Source organism: Protopterus annectens, chromosome 9.part0 (genome assembly GCF_019279795.1).
Source record: "Protopterus annectens isolate FY-2018-M chromosome 9.part0, PAN1.0, whole genome shotgun sequence".
Lineage (NCBI taxonomy): Eukaryota > Metazoa > Chordata > Ceratodontiformes > Protopteridae > Protopterus > Protopterus annectens.
Genome location: NC_056743.1, coordinates 130,034,518 through 130,060,517, shown reverse-complemented (window position 1 = coordinate 130,060,517; position 26,000 = coordinate 130,034,518).

Sequence of the window (26,000 nt, the reverse complement as noted above, 5' to 3'; positions counted from 1 at the left end):
AAAATCCAGTCTATCTAAGCCACCTGCTCTTCTAAAGCCATATTTAGGTTCATACAAGGCTACTAGGCTAGCGGCCATAAAGCTCTTACAAGCCTAGCCATGTTAATCTCAAGTTGCCTCAACTGCCGTTGGTTAGATGGACATAATTCACAGAACAAGTCTATGATCAACACCAACTACCCCTGTCCATGAAGAACATGAGCATCACCCCTGGGGTGATGTCTCCTATCCATTTGTAAAGGTTGTGCTTGAATAGGGTCAGTGAGAAGCTCTGCTTCATGTGAACTGGAAGTTTATTCCAGAGTAGCAGCAATCTCTGGGAGATATATATGTCTCTCCAGAATATTCTGTTAATGTCACAGGTTAGGTTAAGATCCATAGAGTGAGTGACTGTTGTGCCATTTTACTTCTGGATGTTCAGCATTTCCAACAGGTTAGGGTCAGAGAATGCACTATAGGCCAAGTCACCTCTCTGCAGCCTATACAATACAGAGTACAGTGACTGGGCTTTCATTCAATTTACTTAAGTCATGGTTTGGAGGTCCTGTATTTTCCTGGTGAGAAACCTTTGTGGTCTCTACAGCTGGTACATAGAGGAGGGAGCATTGTTCTCTATTAATGGACTGATGAGGGTTAAGTACAGTGGAGTTATAACATCCTTAGACCTGGATGCAATGCCCTTACTTATGAGATGCACAATGTAGAAGGCTTTCCTTACAACTGCGGAAACCTGGTGGTCAAAGTTCAGATTGCTAACTACCTGTGTTACAGACCTTGCACCACTGCATTTGAATTTAGGGGGTGCTGGGAATACTGTAATTAGCAGGGAATTCCACTTTCCCAGAGAGGATAATAATGCACTTTCTTGCGTTTAATTTTAGACTGTGGCTTTGGCACCAGTCATTTGTTTGTGTTAGCCCCTGTAATACTTTAACATTGTTGTGAGACAGTTTGCAATCATCAGAAAAGTTGGTAAGCCAAAGGCCATCGACTTTAGCCTGAACTTCTGAGAAATAGATTCCAAACAGTAAAGGGATCAGCACAGATCCTTGTGTTATGCTACTGGTGACAGGTCTACTGGTAGAGGTGAACGTACCAACTTTGACAATATGTGTTCTGTCACTGAGACAATTAGATACCCATCTAGTGGCATAAGGGTTAATCCCAAGCTGGGAGAGTTTCTGAATGATACCAGAGTAGGAGATTGTGTCAAAAGCCTGGGCTAGGTCAAGAGAGGCAGTATACACTGTCTTACCTTCATCCAGGGCTTTAATGAGCTTTTCAAAAAAGTCCATCAGGTTTAATAAGCATGATCTATCCTTAATGAAGCCAAACTGGGTTGGGTCTAAAGTTTAAAGGTTGCCTATGTCCTTCTTGATAAGGTCCATGATGATTCTTTTCATGTCCTTTCAGATGAGATTGGTTAGACGTATAGGACTATAGTTCCCAGGCTCGGTTGATGGCCCCCATTTGTTCAAGTGGATTACTATTGCTGTTCTCCACTCTACTGGAACAAAGCCAGTTCTCAGGCTATGGTTGAAGAGAATGCCAAGTGGGTCCATTAGGTCCAGTTTTAGACTGCTTAATAAGCAGCCTGAGATGTTATCTGGTCTCATTGAGGCCATGTATTTGGCCTTGGAGACTGCAGATGTGAAGTAATTGATAGAGATACTAGGCTGAGAACTGGTGTCAGGTATGCTTTGGGGTATGGTTGATGTGAACTGGGAATGAAGTTTGCACCAAATCTGTCAACTAGCAGGTTGGCAATTTCCTCAAGTTTAGTATGAGTGGTACCATCTACTACCAGTTTGGCACATAGCTAGCATTCTGTTATAGATTTCAGATGTAGTTAAAGAATACCTTATGATTATCCTTCACTAGGGATGCTATTTTAGCTTCATAATTAGCTTTAGAGGATTTTACAAGATTTTGGATTTGCTGCGGAGGGAATTCTTTCTCTGATGAGTCAATTTCCTCTTTTTTGTAGACATCAGTTTCTTCCTTTTGTTATATAACTTGTTAATACTTGAGGTCCACCAAGGTGGCTTGTTTTGTCAGGAGAACCTGGTTTTAATCCAGTCAGGTACAGTCAAATCCATATAGTTGCTTAAGTGTTTATATAGGGCATTTGTGTACACCTCTGCATAGGAGTCATTGTTGTCTGGGATTGCAGGGGGTATAAAACATTTTATACCATAGCTTCGTAGGCTGTAGTTTGCTTTGGAAACAAATTTTACATTTCTGCTCTTCTGATCATGACTGGTACAATAGTTAACTTTGAATGAGATGATGTATGGTCCAACCTTACCAGAGAAGGCATTACACAGGAGGAAGTGCAGGGACCGCCATGTTATTAAGTATTATGTCTAGGACATTTGAGGCCCTTTGTGGGGGTGCATATTATCTGTTCCAGAGCATTTGTACTGACAAAGTCCAGGAACCGCTGGGCAAGCATGTCCATATTCATCATGTATGTCACCGATGGAAGGATAGTTGAAATCTCCCATGACTAAGGTGTTGGGCTGTATGGCGAGTGACTCCAGTAAGTCCGGGTAGGCAGTGTGCTTTCATGATTCATGGTGGGTGAACTATAGCTATCAATGATGTAGTAAGGTATTTTGCCTATAGATAATTGCACATGGAGTAGTTGGAGAGAGTTGTACTGTTTGAACAGTTGAGGTGTACTTGGTTTTAATGAAGATAGATACACCTCCACCTTTGGTTCTTTCTTGCTCATTTTGAGGTCTGACCATGTGCAAGGCATTGTAGGCTTGCATGGCTTGGGTGCTATCCGTGGCCTTGAACCATGTTTCAGTGACTGCATAGATGTCAGCATCTTCCAAAGTGAGAAGTGCTTCCAGAGAGCGTAGCTTCATGTTTAGACTCCTAGCATTAAGCAGCAGAGCCTTGAGTTTATCTTGAGTGTATTTTGTTATGTTGGAAATTTTGTGGTTTAGATATTGCCTAAAAAAAGGCACTATGGGGGAGGGAATTGCTCTTGCCAGTATCTGAAAGCCGGGAGGAGACAGGTGCAGACCATCACTGGCAAAGCAACATGGCATGTTGACTATGTCTTCACAGGCTGACAGATACTGGATTCCCTGGACTGACAGCATAAAACTAAGCCAATTGTTGAACTCAATCATTGTTTTGTTTATATTGCGTCATCATCCTGGGTGAAGGCAGAATGCTGTGTAGGGCTAGGGTCATACCAGCCTTGGACACACAATCTGAGAGTTCAGTGTTGTCTCTCTTCATTTAGTCCAGACAGATACATCTCAAGTCATTCACCCCAACATGGACTATGACAGATCATAACAGTACTTGTTGAGTGACTTGAATGCATGTGTGATTTTATGGATCCTGAAACCTGTCATACAGCTGATTGTGAACTTCTTCTTGTCCAGCCTGGTGAGGGGGCCATCTGTATGTTTCACTATGGAGTCTTCTATGACCAAGACATTAGGTTTTTGAGTTTTTTTTACCTTATGGGCTTATTTGCTGAGACACTGGTGTATGTGTTATTATGTGTAGTGGTTTCCATTTGCATAGCAGTGTGTGCAAGTGGTTTATGTTTGGGAGGTTTATGGTCTTCTGGTAGGTTTCTAGTGAGTACCTTTGTGTATGTGAGTTTATTTGTCTTGACCCTATTTTGTGAGAGTGGTGAAGTGTGTGTGTCGACAACCTGTTTGATGTCCAGTTTGTTGTTACATGAGAGAACTGATTCCAATTTCATAGTGTAATTACAGCTCTCACATAGGGTATTTGTTTGTTTTAGGAGTAAGCGGTTGTCAGTATACATGAGGCAATTACTACCTTGCATCAGGCTACCCATGTCAATCATACTGGCTAGTGAAACGGTGGGAAACTGTCCGTCCATTATAGCAGTTTTTTACCATTTGTACTATTAGGGAAGTGAGTGGGCTAATTTGACCAGTTTTTGCACTAGGACTAACTGAGGTGCTTGTTCTACTGAAGGCTATGGATGATAAGTGTGTCAATGCTGCTCAGTGCACAACTTAGTTACCCATAGTGCAGTTGGAAAGATTGTGAGGGTTCCACTGATAGATATCTAAGGAAAATTTGAGCTTCAAGGTGCTTGTGTCTATACAGAGTACAGATCAAGTGCAGAGAAGCACAAAAATACTTAGAGCCCTTTTTTGTGTTTCCCAGCTTATATAGACCAAGTAAAGACCTACTTCCACTAGATGAATAATCCTAGACCTCCTGATGTACAGTAAAAGTGTGTCTAGAGTGAAATGTTACCACAAACAAATTTAAAGATATAGATAGAGCAGTCTAGTTTAAACAGCTTAAAAAAGTGTGATTATTCAATAAAAGTATTTTCCTTTGAATATGTGATACAAGAGACACTCAATTCTATAGAGTTTATAAAGGCACTAAAACAAAATAAGCTGATTAATAAGACCTCCAGCCAATAAAAATACATTCAGAAATCTCAGGTGTTTCCCCAACCTAAACAGACCAGACTACCTGTCTGTGCATTAGATGGAAAATCCACTGACCACTTTTGATGTAAAAACAAGTTCTTGCTAGAGTGTAAAAATACACTACTTTATCCAATAGCTAGCTAGATAATGAAGTCAGATCAAGTAGAACAGATAACGGGAAGCAAAATACACTTTTTCCATATCAGCAAAGGAAAGGCAAATAAATAATTCAGGATATCAACAGCAGTATAGAAAGGGAGGAACTCATTAAGCTCACTTTATAGTAGCTTAAAATCACTAGATTTAAAAAGCAGATCAACAAATATGATTGATGTTTAATGATCTCACACATATTCACTACTTTCAGTGTTGCTGTTCTTCTTCTTGTTCATCTCCTTCTCCCAGCTTTCAACTCTGGTTCAAATCCAAGGTTCTCCTGATTCTTCTGGTCAATGGTTTGCTTTTTTCAGTCTCTCAAGCATTTTCCTTTGGAACATTGGAAAAGTTTTCACTGACAAAGTCTCTTTTTGAGCCTTAAAATCAGAAGAATGAGAAGCAGACTTGTCTTCTGTTTGATGGCTCACCCGTTATTGGACAAGCTTTTGTATTTCCTTCTTAGCCTGTTCTGTATCAGAAAATGACTTTGATCCTCCAAGAAAAAAATATTCTGAAGACAGCTGGATACAACAGCTTGAATTTCACACCTGCTTCTCAATATTCTCTGATTGCTAGGATAATTTTTTTCACTTCTGCCTGGTGTACAGTGAATAATTATTTTCCACAGTCTATTGTCTCCAAATTTTAAAATGTGGCCCTTTTGCCACAGTTTAATTAGGATCATCTATTTTATCTGGTGTGACTGCATCTTAACTAATTCAGGTCTTGGTTGGTTTTTCATGGTCAGGTTTGGAGCATACACACAATGTACTTTTTCAATTAACAAATCTGGCTGTGGAATACCCCTCTAGTTACTTATTTGTGCTTTCATAAAATTTGTAGAGTCTGTTCATTCCAGTTTCTCTGGTACAGCAGAAAATCTCAGGTTTTCTCTGTGTGCCCTGTTCTCTAACTACCATTTTTTGAAACAGCTCTTCTTGATCAGTCTCATACTCAGCCAGTCTTTTTACATTTTGACCTCTGATTTCTGCAATTTTATCAGTTCATCTAAATAGCTGTTTAAAGATTCTTCCATTTTTCCCAGCCTTTTGTTATTTGAGCTGATATACTCCTTAGTGCTTTATTTATTTTAGTCAACTCTGAGCATATTTTATTTATATTTTCTATCTTAATTACTGGAGCTCACCTCGTGTACCAAAGCCAAAGCTTGAACTGCTTTTTTGCTGAGCAGCTGTAGGATTCATCTCAGTCAGTGTTTTCTTGTCACCTTTTCCAATTAATTTTTTTCAGGCTCTGTTTTTTTGCTAGCATCCAGGCAATGTACTTACTAGCCAGTAACTAATTGTTACTAAAACATGCAGAATTACTGGCCCTTATCCATCAGTTTCTTTTTTCATACTGGGAGAGCTGACATTAAGCTGTTCATCAGAGTGCAGCCATCTTAGATGCTCTTCATCTCACATTTATAGACTTACTTTTGTTATAAAACATCAATTGGCAATTGATCTACTTGATATCTTAGAAGACATGCTATTATTTTCTCTCTTCCCAAGATCTGATGCCCAGTTATATTTGAGGTCTACCAATCCATCTCCACAAAGATGATACACTAACTTTGCAGCAAGCCAAAAACTAAAAGGTCTGCTCAGTTGAGCAGTCTCCAGTTACCAAGTTTTTATTTTTTTTTATTTTACTTTTTGTTAGATCACTCAAGTGCCATAATCCTATTTAAAGAGTTTTCTCTCCTGTACCACCTAAAAACATAATTACCTCTAAAGTCATTAAATCACAAAGTAAGTTATACAACTTGCTAGTCCTAGTTTGTTCAGCTAAATGGATTTGACAGTTCATGTCTAACTGAAAAATAATGTGATTAGCTTAACAAATGCCATCAGCACTCTCATCAGCAGTTAAAGGGCTTGAGAGGTTAGCTTACAAATGCTTTGGAGAGTGGACCGATATGGTTTACTTCCAGTTGTGCTGTCCACCTCTCCCTGATTCTCATTTTAGCACTGTCTCTTTTTTGGCCACCTTGTACAAATCTATGGTAACTCAGTAGAAATGTACTATCACTTTAGTCTAACAGAAATTCTATTCTATGAGTCCACTGTAGATTGCATTTAAGAGGTTACAGATATTCAAGAACCCCATATGTTTTTCTTTATTGGCTTCCTTATTAAGTATCTCATCACAAGGTTTACTGTCTGTAGGCTCCTGATTTTCAACTCATCTGTGATGCTTTTTTTTGCACTTTTCTTAATCAGCCCATTTTCTAGTCTCAGAATACCTTGGATTTTGCTAATGCTTTTTTTCAACTGGAAAATAAAAGCTCCCACTAAAAATACCTTTAAGAATGCTTTACGTGCAGGCAGCATGGGCTCTGGGATTTATTCTTCTCAAAACTTCATTTCATAATAAACATCTTCCTCGAAGGAGATATCAGCTTCCAGGTAAGAATATTGCTTGATTTTTCCCTAGTGAGAATCAACACAAAAACACGTTAAATACATCTATTTTAGCCACAGATACCACATACTCCAAATCTTAAACCATCAAATGACATAAAGTAGATTTTATTTTGCTTTCTTGGAATTACCTCAAAAATTCAAACAAACGAAAAATAATTGGTATGAAAAGGCACAAGTGCATGGTGTGAATCAGATTCAAAAGGATCCCCAAAAGACTTTAAAGATTAATAAAAAAATCAGGAGTATTATACTGGCAGAGTTACATTCAGTGCAAACATGGAAGTAAGGCATTTGCTCCATAGAATTATATTTACTAAGTAACCCTCCTGTAGTTTAGAAAACAATTTATTTCTATAAAATGACATATTCATTATTTTAAGGCATGTCAACTGTAAACAACTATAGAAAGGCAAATAAGTCCCTTTAATTACCAGTGGACTGTGATGAACAAAATTAACTCATGAACAATACTTTAAGAAACAATAAAACCAAAAGTAAGATAATTTGAAAAGGGTAAACAATAGCACATGCTTGACAGGACTTGTCTTTGGAATGAGAAGGCTTGACAGCATGTGAAAGTGACACACAAATGAGAATTGCTTTTTTAAAATCATTTAAAATTGTTTTTTAAATGCAAGTAATTGTGCAGCTTGAAGTTTATTTACATTTGGACACAGCTGTGAAGAGTCAAGAATGATCACTAGTCTATGCAAGTATTTGTGGTCATTGTAAGGGAAATAGTTACAGTAACCATGAAGTAAATCAGTACTGTACATTTTAAACAAAGAAAATAAGTATTGTTGTCAACGGTGATGATATTTTGAATGCAGAGATACGTTGATCCATTCAATGTTTAGTGCATCTGCTTTGTGACATTTAAAATACAGGGCAAGTAGAAGAATAAAAAGGACAAATGATGCACAAACTATGATTTAAGGACCAATAGATTTCTTACAGCAGGAAGTAAGAAGCCAATGCAGAGCATGCGAAAAACTGTGTCGACATCTGTCAAACTGCTGCTGAAAGGTGCACCTTAATTTTCTGTCCCCAACCTTTCCAGAATTACAAAATACTGTATTTGTATTTATTCACTTATTTTAACCAGGACAGTTTAACTGTAGAAATAACAACATTGTTCATGCCAAAAATGATTAATTAAAAAAGATCTTCTATTGTTTATCTCCCTCACCATGTAATATCTACACAATATGGCATGAAAATGCGTGTGAATTGTAATTAATTACATTATTTATTAATAAGCATATTATGCGGTATAATAGGAGTACACTGAAAACAGCCTATGTAGCTTTTAAAAATAATTCTGTTGAAATCAAACAGGAGAATTATGGAGAACGTTAACAGCGGGCAATGCATTTTCCTCATCTCAGATCATGGAATTACATCAGAACACTGCCTACTATAAAATGTGATGTTTACCTAAATCAGACTATGAATCTGAAAACAGATGTTATTTTAACTTTACTCTGCCAATTAATTTGTGTCAGTGAAACAATAACATGTTTGACTGTTAACGTGTCTTTACTACTTATTGTTATGAACTGCTAAGGGTATACAAAAACATGGAGAGACTCCTAAAAGACCACATGAGTAACAGACGTGGTTCCTTATGAAACCCCTACAATATTATAATATATGCTGACCACTATATATTAAAGAGCCTTAAATGCAAGAAATATATTAAAGCCTATATCTTTTTCTCTCTCTAAGAGATGAGTTTATCATCAGACATTTGTATGTTTAGCTCCGATTTTTAGCAATAAAGCTGCATTAACTGAAAGGATATTTTTATGTAGGAAGGTGAACGTGGTAGTGCATCTATGAAAATAACTCAACGTGGCAATTAGCACTTGCAGAAGAAATAATAATCCCATACTCCTGAGTTCAAACAACAAATTAAATGAAAACTAGAAATTAGTATTTCCATCCATCAAACTCATTATCCATACAACCAGTTGAGAACTGCATGGTGTCCAAATATTTTTAGAGTTAACCAAATAGGTTATAACATTCCCACTCCTAGTTATCAATATTCTGTTTTTGTTTGTTTGTTTGTTTACTGTTTACCTCACCTGAGCACACTTAGCATGCAGAGGTAAGTGAAGAGAATATCCATATCCCTTGTGCTAAGCACTAATCGGGCCACTGTCCACTTATATTATGCGGCAGATGCAATAGATATATTAATAGCCTCAGCTGATTTGCCTTATATTTTGCCTTATGTTTTCTTGAGCTTCCAGTTAGTATTATGACTACTGTGTAGCAATTGCTTCTTCTTTTATTTGGGAAATAGAAACTGAGATTAATGTAGGCCAAACCTGAACTTAAAGATCTGGATGGGGAGCTAGGAATTTGGACACTATTTTTGTACAGATAAATTGCTCTTGTTAACATGCCTAGTAAGCAAATACACCTCAAATGCATTATCAAATTCTGGAAAGGCTGGGGGCAGAATATCAGACATCTGGTTGGTTGTGTAGTAGCAGATGAGGTAGTGAGTTGGAAAAAGGACATAAGAAGACTAGATATATGAGCTAAAAAGTGACAATTTCTATTCAGTGCAGCCAATTAAGCAGAAAAAGTACATAGACTAATTTTGATATAAGGAAACACACTTTTCTTCAAGCAGGACAGAGTTGATAAGTGGAATCAGTTACTAGAAATGCTAACAGAAGCTAAGACAGTTGGATTCTTTAAAGCAACATGAGATTTCTGGAAAGATAGGATAAAGTGTGGGGAAGCAGCTGTGTTAGGCTGCTATAACACTAAGGTGGTTTAAACAGACTCACAGATTCCTTCTCCCAGCTGTTTATACAGTGTCAAAAATGCAGATGATACATGCTGTTAAATTAACATTAACCTTGTTATACATATTCTTAAAATGTTCCTTCTATCTAGACAGAAGCAGGACAGTTTGACCCCGGACAGCTTGACCCCAGTGCAACTGGATACACTTTCATATTAAAATTCACATTTATTGTCTATGAGAATACCTATTGGACAGTTTGACCATGGTATATTTAACCAAATTAAATTTAATAAAAGCATTTTACTATGTAATATTTTAATTAGGAATTTTACATAGGAATTTAATATATTATTTACTATTTTAATATGTAAATCTTAATTTATTTAACATATTTACTATATAAATACAATTCATTTAATTAACAATATTTTTTAACATGTTAGCAATAAAATCAAACGGGAATTTTGCATAGGAAGTTAACATATGTAACATTTTAAACATTAAATTCATCAGAAATTAATATTAATATTATGTAAATCAAATGTAAATGTTTTAAACAGTGATATACATATATATATATATATATATATATATTTATATATTAATGTTAGCCAACTAAGAAATTGTGAAGTCCATGTAGGTACTCTAAATTTGTGTGACTGGCATGATCTCTTGCTGATGTTAGATGCCTTTCATTTCTTGATATTTGTTTCTCATTTTTTGTTGTTTTTTGCTATTCTTGCTTAGTGTTATAAACTATTACAAAGCCTTGTTAACTAGGGAATAACAATAGTATCAAAATGCATTTGAAGCGTTACACATCTAGATATAGAATGTGTTATTGCAGGGGTCAAAACTGCCCAGGTCAAAACATCCTGTACCCTAGTACAGGTCATGATGAATATCCATGCTAATTGTGGAGGAAGAATGATCAAAAATAAGCTAAGACTTTTAATGGCTTTGTTGTCTGCAATGACTCTTAACTGAATGTGATTGCTGACTTACCCATTATAATCTGTCTCCATCATTAATAAAAATTGGTAAACTACACCATTAAGCATTGTTCAGTCCTTCCTTATACAAAAACTCATAAACAGTATCACTCAATGTCACAAATGGAAGTTTGATAAAATCTAAATGAGATCCTGGGTATTTGAAGAGTTATATAATATGCCAATTCTTTATTGCATCTATGGCACAGATGAGCAGGGTTCTATTAGTAGCCCTTATACTTGATTAGCCAAGCAGGCAGGGACAGAATTGAGGCATGGTCCACTCACCTCCCTCTGAAGGTGTGGAGTGTAACATGTTCCTGGGAACAGATACAGTAAGTGTAATTTTCCTAATGGAGACCAAAAAAAACACTGGTTGTGCTTCCCAGAGAGAGAACGCACATTGTGGAAGTGATGTGGCTACTTCTACACTCAACCCATCGCACCATCCCTCCCCACTGTGTTGTGCCAGATGCATGTCGGGTTGATAGAGCATACAAGAAAAAGCTGAACAACCTATAATGGTTGCCTAAATGATGGCCTCTGTCAGCTGACTCTTGAAAAAAATAGATCCATTAGTCTAGAGGGGGATGATGATCTGCAGATAGTGGGTGCAATAAGCATGCAAAAAAGGTGGTTCAGCTGCTGATAATGACATAAACGTGATGTTTGGGATACCTGTTTGGAAATATAAACAGAAATATGGCTAAGCCAAAGAAAAGGTTATCAGGGACCTGGGGACCCAGGTTGACAGTGGCCTTTCTTTTGACACTCACGTTGCTAAAGTGGTTAGAAAGACCTTCTACATTGCCCACCTGATCATGAAGGGATTCACATCCAGATCTAGTGAGGTCATTGTTCCCCTGTACTCTTCACTTATCAGACCAATGATCGAGTACAATGCCCCATTCGGGATGTTATCTCACCCGACATCTGCAGCAATTGGAGAGACCCCAAAAGTTCCTCACCAAAAGGATAAAGGGACTCCAAAATCTGTCATATGCTGCCAGATTGAAGAAACTCCAGCTCTATTCAGTCGCATACCGTCTGCTCAGAGGTGACCTGTGCCTGACATACAAGGCCATGTTCAACCCGGAAATAATAGACATGCTCCACCTCAAAAAATCCAAATCCACCAAAACCACTAGAGCAAGCGACTTAAACCTTAGCACGGATATAAATAGGACATGCTGGAGGGATAGATTTATCACTCAGAGACTCCCTATGCTGTGGAATAAAATCCCGGTCCATGTGAAGCAGAGCACCTCGCTGACTCTGTTCAAGAGAAATCTAGACCTGTGGATGGGAGATCGTAGGTTTACCCCGGGAATCATCTCTGTGTCACTGCTGGACAGAGGCACAACAAACTAATGGGCACTGTATTTTTTCATATAAGGGGTGGCGTAAGCCACAAAAATTTGGGCTAGGCTTATAAATGCCTTAGGGCAGATAGCCTAGTATAAACCTATGAACCTAAGAGTGCACTAAGAATTTTGCAACTAAAGTTTTATGCCTCCTATAAGAGACATAAGGGAAATCTGAAGAGGAAAATATATGACTTAAGTCCAGTGCTATCACAATGGTTCTTTCCACAAAAGTCTGTGACTTCTGCATCATTGTTCAAATTTAAAAAATAATTTAAACCATGAGGGATGTAGAAACTAACAAATGTAAAATAGTTTATCCATGTAATGTTTCAAAATTGCTAAGATGTTATTGCTGTTTGAGGAAATATTTTACATGTAATGTAAAAGTTATGCAAGTATTTAATGCCTACCCATGTACCCAGCTACATACACAAACACACAAAAGGACACACTGACAAATGCAGAGACACAGACAGACACACACACACACACACACACACACACACACACACACACACACGTGCCAACAATTACATCCATTTTCTTTACAGACTACACCTCAGTTGTCTCTGTGACGACTGTGCTCTGGCCCAGCAATCAAGGAGCCTCAATCCTCACCACTAACACCAGGGAGGTCATCTCATAGAAGAGAGGAAAGGATAACTAATACACACAGTAAAGTACAATTTCCCTTAAGTGCACACAGAGATCACAGTCAGTCTGGGGCTGGTTGCTCCTTTGCTCACGAGGTCCCCAACAAGACTCCCCACTGGCACAGCTATAGGGTCCAGGTCTCAGCCTAGCTGGGCAAGCAGGAACCTTCAGTACCCTCTCTGTCCAAACAGTGCTTCGTGTCCCTGCCAAGTAGCTGACATGACACACACACACACACTTTGAGATAAGTATTTATACAACTTCACAGACACTCCTGGGAAAGGCTGACACAGATTCTCCAGCTGTGCCCCTTTACCCAGACCATACGGTAGTAATCCCTGCTACCACCCAACTAATAATATCAGCTACTAAAAGGCCCTTAAAAGGGTGTCCAATTATTACTGTGCAATATTATAATCCAATAGTAGTATGACTAACAGTCAAGGCTTACTTAAGAGTGGCCTATTACAATGACCTCTATAAATGTGCAATGTACCCTAGAGCTTATCTCTACACAAACCAGCCACATGTAAAGGTTTTTTAATCATAAATAATTAAAACACAAGACAAAACTACTACACCACAGAGATATCAAATAGTTCAGAGATCACACAGAAAGTAAAATAATACAGTAGTACAGGTCTGATTTCAAAGAAAAATACCTAATTAATCTTTACTAGCTTTAACTATTCCTACAGGAAATCACAGTGCTAGAAACTTACATGTGAGCTTAGGCAGAGTGCTGAGTTAGATATCCAAGATCAAAATGCTTCAAGTCTCTTGTTGAACAATAGTTTTTAAACACTAACCAACAGCTCTGCTGAGGCACTCCCAAATTACATCATTTTGACACTTAGGTTTTCCCAGTATTCATATTGCATTATCTTGACACCTGGCCCGAGTTCTCAGGCCACAAACTGCATTATTTAGCAAGCTAACACCTGTTCAGAAAACTAGAACAATACAAGGCATTTCACATATACACTCTAGCAGAAACCAGAACAACAAAGCACCACCCACATGTAATTTCTGGTCATAAACTTTAACCTTAAAACAATGGGCATGAAACTTTCATCCAGACTCACTGGAACTGAATTCTAACATGAAAGGGTCACAACATGTTTCACTGGGTCAAGTAGAGTGCAATGTTGTCACATATTTTGCAGTTCCACATTTCACAGTATTCGTTTACACTCAAGAAAACATGCCTGCATTTTACATTTATTTACATATGCCAGAATTGTATATCAAATTCTATTTGACTATGCTGGTAGCCTTCACCCATCTCTTCCCAATCATCACAGTCTCACTGGAATTAAATGGATGAAAAAATTCATACACTGCAAACATGCTTCTTGTCTGTCCTGATTTTGCAGAATGTCTCTGTGACAGCCTCTCTAACCCAGGCCAGAAATCAAGGCACCTCAATCCTCACCACTGACACTGGCGAGAGACAGTCACTAAAAACAGGAATGGATTTATACAGTATTTTTCAGATACAGCTCACTGCATCAAAAACAGTTTCCACCAAGAGCACAAAGGGAATATGCTCCAGATCTGGGACTGGTCTCTCTGTCTCTGTAGATCCCAAAAAAGACTCATTTTAGAGCACTGCATCCTAATTCCAAGTAGCTGACACACCCACACCTGGGTACTTGATTTTCACACACACACACACACACACACACACACACACACACACACACACTCTCTCTCTCTCTCTCTCCTGGGAAAGGCTGACACTGATTTATTAGCCGTACCTCCTTCTGCCCAGACTGTAAGCTAATCATGCTGCCACCAGTCAGCCACTATAAGGCTTTTATAAGGGTATCCAATTATACTGAGCAAAATCAATACTAATATAAATGGGAGAATGTAACCAAAGCAGAAAGGCTTTTTGGAGTGACTAAGGCATCACTAAAATAGGCATAAGCATTCTTAAGATATTAAAAGAATTCTCTACAAGACCAGCCACAATGAAAGGTATAAACATATTTAATAATAAATAATAAAAAAGAAAATATGAGAATACTAAATATTTAAGTACTATAAACACCAGAGTTTCAATCACAGGAGAAATAAAAGTAACACAGTTGAATAAATTCAAGCAGATGCAGAAAAACAATACTTAACTAATCTCATTGCATTTCATGACTGTCTAAAGAATTACCATTCCCTAGCTAACTTAATTAATACACCAAGGCAAGATTAGATGCTGAGATGCTTACTTCCACAAGGCAAGATGATGAGCTTCCAACTAATTGATTTTAACAACACTGAACTAACTGAGTATGATAGCTGACATAGATTTTTATATCAGGTTCCAAAGAAAACAAAACAAACTGCTGTGAGAGTTTCATCTCTTTATGCTGGTTATAGAATGACATCACTTTTTATCACCTGACTCTGGTACAATGCACATTCAAAGCTTTGCTAAGATCTGTTGCACTATCTGAAAGCAATAGAATAATTTCAAAAACTTCTACTCTTCCCTTCCAGAATTCTTTGTTTAAACATATACATTTATTCGGTTATAACAACACTGTTGATACATTTTTAACACAAGCATCAGTGCAAGTCAGTGTGATAGTCAAATGACACAAAATTATTTACAAAACTTCAGCTAACTATGCTGGCATATGTTACACATGCACTGCCCCTCTCTCCCTGGCACAGATGGCAATACCTCACATTGTCACAATCCTTAATTTTAGTTCATACTTTTGCTGTGTCCCTCAAAAATGTTTGGTTTTCTGTTAAATCACTGCTAATTATAAACACATATGTACACTGCAATACTTCTTATTATTCAGACAATGCATGCTGATGAATTGCCTCTTATTCTATGTTCTGTTAAGTGAATTATGGTCATATTTAAAAAAAAAAATCCCTTAGTTTAGGTCTTTCTCACTGGTTATTGTTGGCTCTTTTCAGAATTCTTGAGCAAAGGAGTTGACAGGCAAAAACTCTCTTGGTTACATACTTTCTCTCTGCATCTTTCTCTAACATACACTCACCAATATACACACACTTACATATATACACACAGAGACACACACACACACACACACACACACACACACACACACACACACACACACACACACACACACGCACACACACACGCACGCACGCACGCACACACACACACACGTAACTCCATTAGTTTTTCTTTATTTTTTCTGCCTCACTAAATTGCTAAATGAAGCCTCCAGTACAAGTCTTTTGAGTGTGTACCTTTAACCCCTAGTGGGTGTGGCCTAAGCCTTTAAAAATGAAGTTATCACCTCACAATTCTAATAAATACTCATTGACAGAGGTCAAATATCAGTACAATTGTGTTTGCCATCATGTATGCTTCAAGATAAAATATTCTGATACCTTGTATGTAGCGTGGTTTTGGAATTATTAATGCAAGTATGAACAAGTAATATCTGACGTCTAGAGGAGCAGTAGGGGTTAACTGCAGATGCACCTGGAGGCGTCACTCAGATGTAATGAGTTAAAGCTTCCCTTAGCAAACTGAAATTAAAACAGAAAATCCCTGTAACATCTGCTGTAGTTACATTTGTTAGTTAATTTATTTTTTCTTTATTTTACACTCAGTAACCAACAAAGACACATTTACCAAGTGTAAACAAGATGGCAGCTGTTAGTTTTCAGACCATTCTTCATAGGATCATATCAAGTTACTAGGTTACTGTTCCTGAAGCCCTTATAAGCCTAGTCAATAAATTAGGTCATGTTCCCACAAGTCATCACCCAATGCCCCTGTCCAGCAGGGACACAGGTGGATTCCCAAGAGTGTATTTTCTATTTCACATCCATTCATCCAGGTTCCTTTTAAAGATGGATGATGACGTACTCTGCTTGATGTGGAGATGGAATCTATTCCACAGGTGGGGGAGTCTCTGGGAGACAAACTTGTCCTGCATAGCAAGTCCTATTGATGTTGCAGACCAAGTAGAATGTGGGTCATGTGAGTGGAGTTTGGCTTGCAGATATTCAGCATTTTCATTAAGGGGGGGGGTCAGAGATTGCTCTGTATGCCAGACATAGATCACCTCTGAGGAGGCTGTATGAGACAGAGTAGAGGGACAGGGCTTTTAGCCTTTCCATGTAGGATAGATTTTTGATGTCCTGGATTCTCCTGGTTGGGAACCTCTGTGGTTTCTCCAGCTACTGCATGTGCTTCATGAGGTACATTCCAAAAGGGACGTTATACTTGATGATGGACCTGATAAGGGAGGAATACATGGAAGTTATGACTGCCTTGTTCCTGGAATAAATACCTTTACTAAATGAAGTGAGCCATGTAGAAAGCTCTCCATACAATGGAGGCTAGATGGTAGTTAAAAGTTAGATTGCTGTCAGCTTGAGTGCCCAAGTCCCTCACAACTGCTTGTGTGTTTAGGATGTTGTTATTGTGATAATTTGTGGAGATATCACTCTCCTCAAAGGGGATGATGATCCATTTTTTGGCATTTAGTCTGAGGCCGTGTTTCTGGCACAATTCATTTGTCTGGGGGAGACCCTCTTGTAGTATGTCTACATCACTAGGGTAGTTGATGATGGCACCTGGCTTGCAGTCACCTGCAAACTTTGTCAGCCATAAACCTCTGGTATTGGCTTTCACCTTGGAGAAGTATATCCCAAACAGCAGGGCAGCAAGACTGATTCCTGAGGTACTCTGCTTATTACGGGTCTACTGCTTGAGGTAGCTTCCTCTATTTTTACCGAGTACGATCCATCAGTGAGCCAATTAGCTACCCATCTGGTCACATATGGATTTATGCCAAGCTGGGATAGTTTATCTATTATGCTCAAGTGAGTAGTAGTGTCAACAAGCTAGATGGCGTGCACCATCTTCCTCTCATCCATGGCTTTTGTGACTGGCTCAAAGAAGTCTACCAACTTTAACAGGTATGATCTCCCCTTGACAAAACCAATCTGTGTGAAAATCAAGTGTTTGGAGGTTGCCGATGTCCTTGTTAATGCGGTCTATGATAATGCATTCCATGGCATTGCAAAACAAGCTAGTTAGGCTGATGGGTCTATAATTGACTGAATTGGTATACGCTCCACCTTTGTGCAGACAAATGATGATGGTTGTCCTCCACTCATCTGGGACAAAACCGGTACTCAGGCTTAGATTAAATAGAGTGCCTAATGGTGCTTGTGGGTTCCTCCCTGAGTTGATGCAGGATGTAGCCTTGGATGTTATCAGGTCCCATGGAAGCTGTGTTTTTTGCTTTTGAGAGGGCAGTAATGACTTGTTCCTTGGAGATAAAGGGTGGGGACAGATGCTGAGGATATCCTGGATTACTGATGGTGGACAGGCAGGTGAAGTTTTCACTGAATCTATCTGCCAGCAGGTTGGCTATCCATGGCATTTGTGTACGTGGTGTACTTGACCATCAGTTCTGAGCAGATTTGGATGTTTCTCCTTGGATTGTGAATGTATGTGAAGAAGGCCTTATGATTGTCATTGGTAGATGTGGCCAATTTGGACTCAAAGCTAATTTTGGGGGAATTCACTAATACCCTTATTTGCCCGTTTAGGCCAAGTAGAGATTGCTTCCAGTTTGGCACCTGTTCCTTCTTGGTCCTGAACAGCATTTTTCTTCTTTTGTTGTAGAGTTTATTTACAGCCAATGTCCACCAAACAAGTTTACCCTTCCTTGAGGAGGATCGTGCCCTGTCAGGTATTGCTGAATCCATGCATTTATATAAATGGTCATATAGGACTTTGGTGTAGGTTTGGACATTAGTGCTAGTTCCTACTGTTGGGGAGGGGGACTGTGAAGTTGTCTAGATAATCTCTCAGGAGAAGTTTTTTTGTTTAACCCTAGTGGGGGGTGGGGGGGGTGGCACAGGATATGGTGACTTCGAAGGTGACCACTTTGGGGTCTGATCTTACCAGGGATGATGAAACTGTGGGGATGCTACAGTGGTTTCTTGTGTTGATTAATACCAAGTCCAAGATATTGTCACTTCTTGTGGGAGTGTCAACCAGCTGGTCCAAGGTACTGGCATTAACAAAATCAATGAATCTTTGAGTATTTGTGTTCTGGCTCAAGTAGTTCTTTCAGTCAATGGTAGGGTAGTTAAAAATCACCCAGGATCAGGGTACAGGTTTGAATCTTAACATATTTGAGGAGGTCAAGAAAGGTGGCATGGGCATCCTGAGTCAACATTGGGGGCCTGTAGCTAACTATTATTTGAATAGGGGTCCTGTCAACTGTTAACTGCACCTGGAGCATCTCCTGTGCATCATACTGTTTGACTAGTCTGGAGGTGTGTATATCTTTAAGTTATATTGAAGCACCATTTCCTTTGGCTTTGCTGCACTCATTTTGGGGTCTGTATGTATAATAGTACAGTTTAATATGCTGCCATGAACCCAAGAACTTGTTCTTTTACTGGATGATATCTGTATAGTAATACCCTGTTCCTCAGCATTCATTCTTCAGTACAGTATCAATGTACATTTTACCCATTATCCAAAACCCTACAAGTACCTTTTCTTATGACAATGTCTATGTCTCTGTAAAAGTGAGTGAACAGATTCACTTCTCCTAATCATACCTACTGTAATAAAATGACAGAACCAAAATGTGAGTCAAAGAAACAATGGATAAAGAATGCACTGAACTAATTCTGTGTTAAAACTTTCAAAAATGTGGCCTACTTCAAGGCCTCTCTGGATAGCCATTTTGCAGACAAATGTTACCATAATTAGGGAGGCAATAAGGGCAATAACCTGTGCCTGTAAACACTTTTACCATATTGTATTATATTGTACATGTCCAGATAGCTACTTAAGAAAGGAAGGAATTAAAATAACTGCTGTGTAATCTCACTGCAAATAATTTTACTATTAATAGTCTACTCAGCTGCACTATTATGGCATTCACATTGGTGTCCTTTGTGTGTAAGACATGCCTGAAAAGAGTCTATCAGACAGGCCTACTTATTAGGCAAGTAAATAAATTGTTCAAATTTGATTAAGTGGAACGAAATATCAAATGTTCTGTGTATACCTGTGGGACTTGACTGTCATTATTGCATGTCACATGACTGACCAAGGAGGTCTAAGGAAAAAAATAATGCTGTGTAAATAAACTTGAAATAACAGTACATATTCAAATGATCACTACTGCAGTAGCCTTTGCTATATGGGTTATACTCTGCTAAGGATATAACAGTCAGCCAGCTTTAAAAGCTTCAGGGCACCTTTGCACTCAGTCCTTTAGCAGCCCAAGTTGAGCTGCCTAAAAATACAGGTTTGAGTGCTAAGCTTCAAAACTTTCATGCCAGTTGAGAGGCTGAGCCCTAAGAGGACATAGCTAGGTATAAAAGTAAACAAAATTATATATATATATATATATATAAATATATATATATATATATATATATATACATATGTGTGTGTATATATATATATATATATATATATATATATATATATATATATATATATATATATATATACATACACACACACACACACACACACACACACACCCTGGCATAATCAAAAAACAAAAGGGAGGAGCACTGAGGGAGGGAGTGGCTACTGCAGAAGTGATCATTCAAACATCTACTGTTATGTTAAGTTTACTTACACAAATGTACTATCTTCACCATACCGATCACTGCTGCAGTAGCCTTAGTTATACAGGTAGATTTTTCTAGCTTGCTACGTTTGGGAGGTAGAAGTGTAAGTTCAGCAGCCCCTGAAGAGTGGTCCTAGCAAAGCCTGATCTAGACATAGAAAAATAGTGCATTGTAAAAGTATGTACAGAGGACCAGGTTGCTGCTTTTAGAATGCTTCTAGAATTTAACCCTTTCCAAAAAGCCATAGATGAAGCCAAGGGCCTAGTAGAGTGGGCCTTGATCCTGACTGGAATAGTTTTGTTATGGTGAGAATAACAACAAGTAATAGCCTGAGACAACTATTTGGAAGCAGTTTAACTAACACAGGCTGCCTCTTTTTACCTTGTCAAGAAATGAACTGAATTGAAGATCTGAAAGATTTTGTTTTATCAAGATAGTGTCAGAGTTGTCTGTGGACATCCATTATATGGAGAATGCTTTCTTCCTCATTTTTAGGTTCAGGAAAGAAAACAGGGAGATGGATAGTTTGGCTTAAAGTAAACCTGGATACCACTCTAGCCATAACAGAAGGATTAGTTCTCAAAGAAGCCCTGCCTCTGGGGAAAATGAGATGGGGCTGACTCACCAGCTTGCAATGCAGATACTCTTTTGCAGAGGTTTTCACTGTTAAGAACCTCAAGTCAGTCAGATGAACTGGTTTAACTGGAGCAAGTGTTAGCTTGTCTAACATAAAATTAGGATCCCAAGGAGGAGGCACCAGTTTTCCTGAAGGTATCTTATGCAAAACCCCTTTCAAAAACATTTTGACATAAAAATGCCTTGGAAGAGGAAGATCCATGGATAGACATGCTGAAGTTGACAAAAAATGAATCTTGATGGAGGATTAAGAAAGGCCAAAGGATAATAACTCACAAACAATTGTAAAATCAGAGAAAGACTTGCCATGAGTGGGTGCTGCATATGCTGTTGACACCAACTAGAAAACCTTTTCCATTTGATAATATATGATTTTCTGGTAGCAGGCTTTCTTGACTCTCTTAATTTCTGCTACACGTTCTCAGTACACAGGTGTCTAAAGAGAATTAAGACTATCATCCAGTCAGTTTAAGTTAATTGCAGCTGGGATGTATCAAACACCCCTTTTCCTGCATGAGTAGACTCATTCTGTGAGGAAAGCTTGTGGCAATTGCTCCTGGCCATTCTCAAAAGAAGAGAGAACCACTGTTGCCTGGACCAAAAGGGATTCACCACAATGATTTAAGGGGATTTCTTCTTCAGAAATGCATTGGATATGGAAAGGGTGGAAAACTGGATAGGAACATTTCAATCCAAAAAAATTAAAAGGCATCAGTTTTCCAGGCCTTCTTGCATGGACTCCTGGAGCAGAATTTTGCCAACTGATTGTTGAGAGAGGAGAAAAGAGATCTACTTGAGAAACTCCCCACAGATGGCTAAAACCTTAGAGGACACCTGATCTCATTTACATTCATGAGGCTCTGCCTTTGTCTGGCTCAGCTTGTCTTCCACACAGCTTTGCTCTGATGGGATATAGAATCCCTGTAGAGTTAGATTTTGCTGTGAAACTATATCCCAAGCTATCATAGCTAGTCTGCAACGGGGTAACACCTGGTTCCCAAACTCGTTGCACTTTTATCTTTCCTGAAACTGGTCCTCCAGTAAAGTCTGAGGTGTCTGTGGTGAATGAATGTTTTGAAGCAGAGAGGGGATAAAAAAAGACCTTGATTTAGGGAAATCTGCCCCCTCCATCAAGTGATTTCTAATCTCAAAAACACAGAACTGGGTTTGGAAAAGACAATGGGTGTTTGTGCTGGGAGCAAAGGGATGTCAGATATCATTGTACCTTTCTTATATAGAATCTTGCCAGGGTATAAAGAGAATCATAGATGCCATGAGACCCAACAACCTGATGTATTCTGTTACAGTGACCAAAGTCTGCATGGAAAAGCCTAAAAATAGATGATATAGATCTATTTTTCCCTGTGGAAAAAAGCTCTTTGAACTAAGGTATCTAGCACATAACCCTGAACCCAGTCTTGATGGAGTCAAAAAAGACTTTTGAATGTTCTCTTGAAATCCCAGTTGTGTAACTGACCCTTAGAAAAAGACCCTGCAAAGATAACCAAGTTATCTAAATATGGATACGCGAATGATAACTTGTAGCCTATAATGAGGTATAACTAAAGCTAGACACTTTTTGAACACTCTTGGTGTAATGGATAGTCCAAAGTGTAAGGCACAGAACTGATAATGTGATCCAGACACACAAAATGTTAAGAAATGCCTGCAGTTTGGATGAATAGGGATGTGATAAGTATCTTTTAAATCTAGTTTTACCAGGAACTTAAATGAAGGAGAAGGGGCAACAGGGTTGTGAAATGGGAGCATTTTGAACGTGGGCACTGTCACAAATTGGTTATGAAAGAAAGATCAAGAACTGGTCTCCAAGCATTTTCTTTCTGTGGCAATAAGAACATCTTGGAATAGAAGTTATTCCCAATATGGGAAGGAGGAACTGGCTCTATAACTCCATGTAAAAACATATTGAAGAACAACTGTAAGTAGAGGAATCTGATCTGTTGGATGCGGAATCTCCCCTGGAAAGAAGGAATACCTTCCCACTGCCATCTGTAACCTTGATGAATGATATTCAGAATCCATTTGTCTGAAATCACCTGTTGCCAAAGACAGAAGAGGAGTTCAGACTTTCTGGAAGAAAAAAAGGACTGGCAGGGTGCTAGGTGATAGGGTTCTTTATATAGTCATTCTAACTTGTTGGACTGTCCTTGGTTTGCAGGGGTTTCTGTATTCGTTTCATAACCCCCTTGCCATTTCTTCTTAAATGTCTGTTTACCAGCATTTTTTGAGACTGTTTATTTTGTTTCATGCTAAATCTGGATGAGGGGTTAGTGAATCCTTTAGAAAAATTGGAAACAGAGGGTTGAAAAATCTTAGAGATTCCCTGTATCAGCTTACTCTCCCCATCACACTTTTTGATAACTTCTGCAGCAGAGGGACTGAAAACTAAATCTCTAGTCAAAGAAGAATTTATAATATCATTCTTCACATCATATGGGAGGTTCTGAGAATACAGCCAAGTAAATCTCCTCAAAACACTTCCAGTGGCCATAACCCTGGAAGAAGTATATAGAAAGTCATATACGCACTTTAAACAAAGAGTTGTGACCTGCAAAATGGAAGACATTAAAATATTTAAAGCAGATTTGTCCTCACAAGCAGAAACTGCAGACAAAACATTCCTCATACTTTCACACTTAGTGTGAATAAACTTTAGCATATGAGTCGGGCAATTCATAATTCTAAAAATCAAAGTTGCAGAAGCATACACTTTTCCCCATACTTAATTATTTTTCAATCCTTGTCAGAAAATGGAATTAACTAAATGTTTAGCAGCAGTAACATTAACTAAAGCTATAACTCCTGCGTGAGGATTGGGATGTATATATAAAAACTTACTAGACTGAGAAGCTTTATACAATGTATCTGCCTTTTTAGGGACAGTAGGCTGACCGTCGGGAAAATTGCAGGAAGTAACACACACAGACAGAAAACCTTACAGTACTGGAGGAATGGGTGAAAGTTCTGGAAATCCCATCTCTAACAGCTCATAGAACTTTCTGAGGGACTGAGAAACCTCAATGTTCTCCCATTGAAAACACTGGGAATATTCTGGAAATAGTCTCAGAGAAAGAGAAATACCATAGGAAGAATCAGATAGTGAGCTCTTCCCGAGTCTGAATCAGAAATCTGATGAAAAAAATCTTCAACTTCCCCTTCATCTTCCAGTTCAGATTCAGAATTTAGAATCTTTTCAGGAAAAGAGGCATTTTTCTTTCTTTTGCCAGAGACCGCCTTCTAAGAAAGATCAATAGCCGGAATTTGGCCCTGAGCAAAATCTAGTAAATTACACCTGTTGAGAGAACTTTGAGGAAGAATATATATATATTTTTTTAGTTTTCTGTCCCATTTTGAAAGAAAAATAGGGCCAACATCCCCAAGGACAGGCACAACATTTTGACTTAACAGGTAAACCTTCCCTGTTCCCTCTCCGGGAGCCCTTCATTTGTTCGAACTTTCAAATGTTCGAAACTCATATGGCCGACACCATATGAGCGAACGTTTGAAAGGCCAACAAATGATAGTGGAGATCCCGCTACAGTGCGGGACTGGGAGATTCCCCTTTCCTTGACTGTAGTGCAATTGCGGAGTGAGAATATTTAAGTAGTGGGGGGTGTGGGGGCCTGCATAACACAGTTTTACTGTGTTTACAGGTAAGTAACTGAAGCTATTTTAGGATGTTGGTCTTTCAGAATGTTGATCACATGGTGTCGGCCATATGAAAGTCGGCATTTTGAATGGTCGACATTCTAAAGTAGACCCCCCCTCTCCTAGGACCAGCAAGACTGGCTCTCCCTTGTCAACTGTGGGGACCCCAACAGCTGAAAAGGACATGGCTATTCTCTTCTCCATAGTGACTGTAGGTGCAAATCCAAAGGGAACTGGGGTAAAAGATGAATGTCTGAGGAACTAGCTTTGGCCACAGCAGAGTCACCTACTTGAAGCTAAGGCAAATTACGAGCCTACTGTGGTAGAAAGACTTTGCTTAAATTTTTGTTTTTCTTTTTGTGGCTGGAATAAGGACTGACTTTGGGACCTGTAGTTTGCTCAATGGTCAAGCTGAAAATGGTGCGTCTTTCTCAGGGAAAACAAACAGCATAAGTTGTTAAAAACTTTAAACTGTTAAAAGTCACTTTTCCCCATAAAAGAACACTGTACAAAACCCTTTAATACACTTTGCTATCCCCAAAAGGTAAAATGAATACAATTTCTCAACAGATAATATGGTCTCAACTACTTTACATAACTTTTAAACTGACAGGAAAAAAGTGCATTCCCATTTAATAGTACAATTATGTTTCCTGACAGTCCATTAAAACACAAACTCTTAGATTAAAACTAGCTGAGGGAAATACATTTAAACAATCATTTTTTATGTGGAATGTGTTTCCCTAAAATAAACTTATTTCCCCAGCAAGGGAATAGCACAAGCCAACCATAGATCCTCGAAAGCCCACAGAGGAGTGCTCCCTTCAGTGGCAGGAAAGCTCTGAAGGACTTGATGATCAAACTTTTGTTATTAGGCAGTTCAGCTTCATCTGTCTAACAGCTTAAGCATGTTGAAGCTGCCTTGAAGCTTTGAAGCTGGTTGTCTGTTATATCCTTGGCAGGATATAACTTGTTCAGCTAAGGCTAATACAACTGTGATCAATATGGTGAACATTTGGGGTGATGCCATAGGAAAATGATATCCAGCTTGGTATGTGCCTCAATTTACGGGTCTGTAACTATCAACATATAAAGCTCAAAGAAACAGTCATTCAGTACTAGCTTAGAAAGGAAACTGAAATGTTAAATGGAGGCAGGAAAGCTATCAATTGCTGGTATATAAAACAAAGTTCCTTTTGGAAAAGAGACAAATTTAAGGTATTCAAGGGGAAGTCCATAGAGTACAAATTTTGTAAAAA